This window comes from Aulonocara stuartgranti (assembly GCF_965226115.1).
Source record: "Aulonocara stuartgranti genome assembly, chromosome: 18".
Lineage (NCBI taxonomy): Eukaryota > Metazoa > Chordata > Actinopteri > Cichliformes > Cichlidae > Aulonocara > Aulonocara stuartgranti.
In genome coordinates, this window is record NC_138954.1 from 35350178 (window position 1) to 35356726 (window position 6549).

The window sequence follows — 6549 nt, forward strand, 5'->3', positions numbered from 1 at the left end:
TCAGATTGAGAAAGAATGTCTTGGGCTGGCATATGGACTTGATATTTTTCACTGTTATGTTTATGGTCTTCCTACCTTTACAGTTGAGACAGATCATCGTCCTCTGGTGTCAATCATTAAGAAACATCTGAACGAGATGTCGCCGAGGATTCAACGTCTCATGATGAAACTGCAAAGGTACAGCTTTGACTTGATATACACACCAGGAAAGCATTTAGCTTTAGCGGATGCACTGTCGCGAGCATCAGAGGTGTGTCATGCAAGCTCCACTGAGAAAGAAGTAGACGATCATGTTAATATGATAGTGGAGTCTCTGCCAGTGTCTGACGCAAAGATAAAACAAATATGCGAGGAGACAGCTGCAGACAGGGAGCTGCAAACGGTGATGGAAAATATCCAAGGAGACTGGCCCAAAGGGTCTTGTTCAAAGTATTATCATGTTAGATCGGCGCTCAATGTGGTAGATGGACTGCTGTTGAGAGGCAATAGGATTGTGATACCACAGAGTCTGAGACAGCTGATACTTCAAAGAATACATGAGGGACATTCTGGAATAGAAAAGTGTAAAAGGAGGGCTAGAGACACTGTGTACTGGCCTGGCATTAATAAAGACATTGAGACCATGGTCGGAAAGTGTGAAACATGTAACAAGTTTCAGAGCAGACAGGCAAGAGAACCCATGATGATTCCTGAACTTCCTACAGCGCCTTGGAGGAAAGTCGGAACAGATTTATTTCATTTTAATGGGAAAGACTATCTGTTGGTGATAGATTATTACTCTAACTTTCCTGAGATTGCTCTGCTTACAAGTACAACTGCTAATAATGTGATCACACAGGTGAAGTCTATCTTTTCCAGGCATGGAATACCTGAAACTGTCATTAGTGACAATGGTCCTTGCTATAATTGCAAAGAATGGCAGAATTTTGCAAGAGAATACGGCTTTAAACATGTCACATCAAGTCCTCAACATCCACAGGCAAATGGCAAGGCTGAAAAAGGAGTGCATATCATCAAGCAGCTTCTGAAGAAAGCTACAGACAGTCGATCAGATCCTTATTTAGCTATGCTGAGCTACAGGACTGCTCCTCTTGACTGTGGTTTATCCCCTGCAGAATTGCTGATGAATCGTAAGCTACACACAACTTTGCCCTGCTATGCAGAAAGCAAGCAGAGTGAAGGAATTATAAAAAAAACAAGAGCATCTGAAATGGAACCAAAAACTGCAATACGACAAGGGAACAAGAGCACTTGGATTGCTTGCAAAGGATGATGTAGTGAGAATCCAAGATCAGAATGCATGGAGCAGGAAAGCCATTGTTCTTCAGGAAGCAGGTCCGAGATCATATGACGTAAGAACTGAAGAAGGTCATGTGTTCAGAAGGAACCGTCGCAACTTGCTGAAGACTAAAGAGACATTTCAGGAGGAACAATATGGTGAGGAAGATGAAAATGTTGATGTGTCACATGCAGAGACAGTGTCTGATTTGAAACCACTGGATGGACATGAGCATGTGGAGAAAAGTGCAGTTGTTTCAGAACCTGTATTGAGGAGGTCAGAGCGTAAGGTCAAAAGACCAGTTAGGCTTAATCTGTAAAGATAGGACTGGATTTGTTTTTATCTTATATTCTGATGGTGTTGAAAAAAAAAAGAACAATTGAAAAAAAATATATTGATGTAAAACAATTATGTGTATATGTTGATTCGTGGGACCTATGTTGTCAGAGAAAAGGGGATGTGGTGATGTGTGGGTGTTCATGTGGTGATAGGGTTTGCCAGCAGGGGGAGTTGTATGCCCCCAGGGGCATTGCCTCCATAAAAGAAGACTGGTCTGTGAATGGTGAATAAAAATGTTTGGAGCGGTAGCTCACAAAAGACAAGTGGATGCTGTGTTATTTTTCAAAGCTCTACGAAGACAACACAATCATCAGCTAGCCACTGTTAGTGTAGACCACCATACTGTCTCTGTGTATCGTAGTAAATTACCTCACCTGTCCTTATGTTTTTGTTCATAGCTACTCACCAGGCAGCCAGGTTCAAACCGTATTCATAGTTCATGTTAAGTCTCTTAGCTCACTGCTCACAGTTTGATTGTTGCCTTGTATGTTCACTAGTCCTGTAAATAAACTTTGTTAATCACGCTCACCAGTGCCTCCGTCTGCATCCTGCATTTTGAGTCCTTTTCCTTGGGACGGTCTTCGGCAGTGACACTGTCTAGGAGCACTTTGATGATTTTGTCCCTTTGACTTTGTCTTTTCCACCAAAATTTAATTTAGATATGTGACTGTATATATAAAATGTTCGTAAAAACAATTAATAAACCTGAAAAGTCTGTATTTCAGTGACATCTTGTTTGATTAAAAATTCAATGAGGTGATGTGGCTAAATGTATTAGCAAAAACAAGGGCTATATTTCACAAAACGAACATTTTTTACTCTCACAGTTACAGATCGGTCTATCTTCTGAGAGGAAATCCATCCATCTCCTGCTTATCCACATCAGGTGGACTGGTCAGTAATTTGTGAGTTATCTATTCACTGATAATCAACAGGAATAAAAATTTCACTCTACGCATATTATTACTTATGTAGAGCAGCTGCGATATTTACTGGCTCTGCTGTGTGCATCTCCTCCCACACTTTCCTCCTCCAGCTGCTGTCATAATGACTGACCTGTTTAGTTGGGTAAAAAAGCAGCTGTTACAACTCTCTCTCATAAGTACTTATACTAAATACTTTCCCAGGGGTCAAGTATAGCAGAGCTTCTGTTTTCATACAACAGCCTGCTGGTCTGTTACGGTCTCTCCCGCTCTGTATTTTGCAGTTAGTTTGAGGTTACCATCATAGTGCAGAAAATATTAGTTTTGAAAAAACAGCACCTATGATTCAGTAGTTTGGTTTTGCATATTACAATTTTAAAATGCCAGTGTCTGGATTACAAAACAGTTGTATTGATATCTCCATATTAAATGTTAACTAACACAGAACTTACATAGAAGAGCCACCTCCACGGGACAAGACTCAGCGGTCCATCTGCATTTAAAGGTCAAAGGTCACTCTTTCGAGGATGCCAATGTTCACATTTTGGACAGAGAGGACAGATGGTTTGAAAGAGGAGTGAAAGAAGCATCTATGTCCACTGTGAGCGACCATCTTTGAACAGAGGCGGGGTTTACGACACCAACTCTCTGCCATCTATAATCCAGTTTTGAGATCCTTCCCAGACGCCTTAACGCCCACTCACATCCTGGGCCATCTGACCTCAGGAATTCGCATGATAAGGTGGGGGCCAGGTTTCACAATGATTGTGACCCACACCTTCACACCTTGGCTCATGTGATTAGGTAGAGGATCATCCCTTTTTGGGGGGAAACTCCCACTGGGTTTAAATCTGGGACTCTCCACCATTTGACCTTAGAACTGAAGAAACTTCTGGGATGCGAGGTGAAACGTCTTCAAGCAACTAGTCAAAGTTTGCATAAGCACTGCTATGCGACCTGGCACGCTGGAGTTGTCACTGGCAAGTCCTGCTAGTACTGCATACATCTCAAAAAGAGCAGCTACCAGTGGACCGATAAACTGTTGCATACCAGATAGTTGACAGTAGGTACAGTTCAGGTTCCTTGTAGGGACATTACACGAGGAGAGCTAGACAGGTTTAGCAGCAGGACTGGTTTTTGCTTGTGGAAAGACGACCAGGACAAATACTGGCAGAGCCCTACAAATGACCTGAAACAGCCACTCAAATTAGTTAAATTAAATTCAGGTTTATTTATATTAGTGCAAACTCACAATAGTGCTTTGAGGCAAATTCTGGAGAAAACCCCAATAATCAAAACCCTGTCTGAGCAGCGGGAGAAAGGACAAAACAGAGAGTGAGAAGTTCAATGACATTTTCAGTAGTAACTTAACACAAATATATTGGGAGTGAGAAGAGGTGAGTGGATAACAATAACTCACAGTGTTTCACATTAGCTCATATAGCATCATTGCTAAGGCAGCTGTATGAAGAGGACATGGGATTTTCTCTGACACAAATAAATAAAACCTGATGAAGGTCAAAGGTTTCCCCCAGGGTGGATGTAGCTGTATATAATAATTTGCATTATTATTATTGACACTTCCAGGAAACCCGCTGCTGCTGTGTTTAGTTACCAGGCTGTCGAGTGCTCTGTGAGTGTAATGGAGCTGAAACCATTTAAATCTTTATTTAAAGTTTTATTTCATCTCAGTCTGATGTTAAAATCTCGAAGGGCAACACTGCATTTCTGATATTAACAGTAACTGTGAGCCTCTGTGGAGTGTACAGTCTCTGTCTGAAAATGGATGACAAAAACTAATTAGTGCTCATTCAAACATAGAGACTAATTATTTTGAGGCTCAGGTGGTAGAGCAGATCAGCTACTGACTGGAAGGTTGGTGGTTCGATCCCTGGCTCCTCCAGTCTGCATGCCAAGTATCCTTGGGCCAGATACTAACCTCAAGTTGCTCTCCGATGCATTCATCGGAATGTGAATGTGTGTGAATGCTTAAGTATAGAAGGAAGTGCTTGTATGAGTGGGTGTGAGTGGCTGAATGTGGCATGTTGTATAGAGCGCTTTGAGCACTCTGGGAGAGTAGAAAAGCGCCATATAAGAATCAGTCCATTTACCATAATAGAGTAACAAATATGTAGCATCGCTAACTGGCTAGCTACAGGCCTCTAACACCATGCTAACGGTTAATGTAGCGAATAAACTAACAACAGAGGGATTTTAGATGTTGTACAACTATAAGATGATAAGCTGTGTGTCTTTTTCATAACAGTGACGTGTTTGTATTTATCTTAGTTTAACCAGTCCTCAGTCGCCGTAAACCCATCAGCAGATAAACTGGAGCAGCCAGGCTACGTAAAAAGTGTAGGGGGGCGTGGTCACATCCAGCAGGTGTGTGGGCAGGAGTGTGATGCAGACACTCCACCTCAAGTCACTACTGCAGAAACTCTAGCTGTGTCTCAATATGTGTACTTGTGTGTACTTGTGTTCTCGTGGACCGATGATATGTCATCGGTCGGAGACCAAGTACTGTTACAGTTGATCACTACTGAGTTCAACAAGATGTATCATGAGATGTTTCACGAGTTCTATAATAAGATGGTGCCTGTGATGGCCGCCTCTGTGTTTTGGTGCGCTCTTTTTTATTTATTTGTTTATAAACTCAGTGGCCATTCGTTTTCACATAGTTAAATGACATAGGAGAGGAAAGCGAACCGGTACATTTGTGTGTCTCCACTGGCTCAGTCCCCGTACTTCGTTACCATCAATATTCCTCTCCAATAGTAAACAGTAGTTAACTATTTGCTCAGCAGGCGAATGTTGGGCATCCCGTACGTTGCGGTGGAACATACCTGCCAAACAGGGTGATATTGATGGAAAAACAGAGACCTCTGTTCATTGGCTGTATTGAAAACTTGGCTCTGTGGATTGATACCGGACTCTGCGCTCCAGCTCGCGGGATTCCGGCTCTTCATAGCGGATCGCCACACGGAGGTCTCCGGCAAGACAAAAGGTGGAGTTATGTTTAATAAATAATGATGTGAGTGATATTCAACAACTCTGCTCTTGTCATGTGGAATTTTTATTTATTCCCTCCCCATGTGAGTTTACTTCATTCACTCTGTTTGGCGGGTATGTTCCACAGCAAAGTAAAGGAGGCCCAGCACTTGCTTGCTGAACAAATACCCAGACTCCGTACTCGTTATTCTTGGTGATGTGAACCAAGAACACCTCAGACGGGACCTCCCCACAGAGGAAACATTTCAGAGTAGGGACAGAGACAGTACAGGTTTAGCAGGGAGTCAAGAGAGGCAAAGAAACTGTAAAAGCAGTTTTCAGATCTGCTTCTGTCTGGAAAGGAATCAGACTGCCTAAAGCCCCCCACTCCACCAACAATTTACACTTAGCCAGCAACCTGAACAGCTTTTATCATTGCTTTGACAGTTATAGCCCTTTTCGCATTAGTACCTATGTGTGTCAGCTGAAAACAATTTTTAGGGTTTTGCATTAGGCGCCTAGCTGACTGGGATTCCAAGCGATCCAAACATGTGACAGCAACAGACTGCGTGCCACTGACTGGCTAGTCAGTGCTGTCCCTCAGTGAGTCGTGAGAGCATCTTCTTCATGAAAATCAAAACCACCACGAGGAAATGATGGAAATGGCAACACAGAAACAACCCCGTGGTCCCAGAGCCTGATGAAAAGCCAGAGACAGAGCATCAGGTTTAACTTTGCCTCGACGTGCACCTTTGCTGTAACATTCGTGTCACATACAAATGTTGTCATGGGATGTTTGACCGTGTTGCTATAAAGATCTCACACAACAGAGTGATTTTAGATGTTGTACAACTATAAGATGATAAGCTGTGTGTCTTTTTCATAACAGTGACGTGTTTGTATTTATCTTAGTTTAACCAGTCCTCAGTCGCCGTAAACCCATCAAGGGTAATGGAAAATGAGTCGAGCCGAGTCGTACCACCTCGAGTCACCTTCAGCTGATCCAAGTAGGTACTA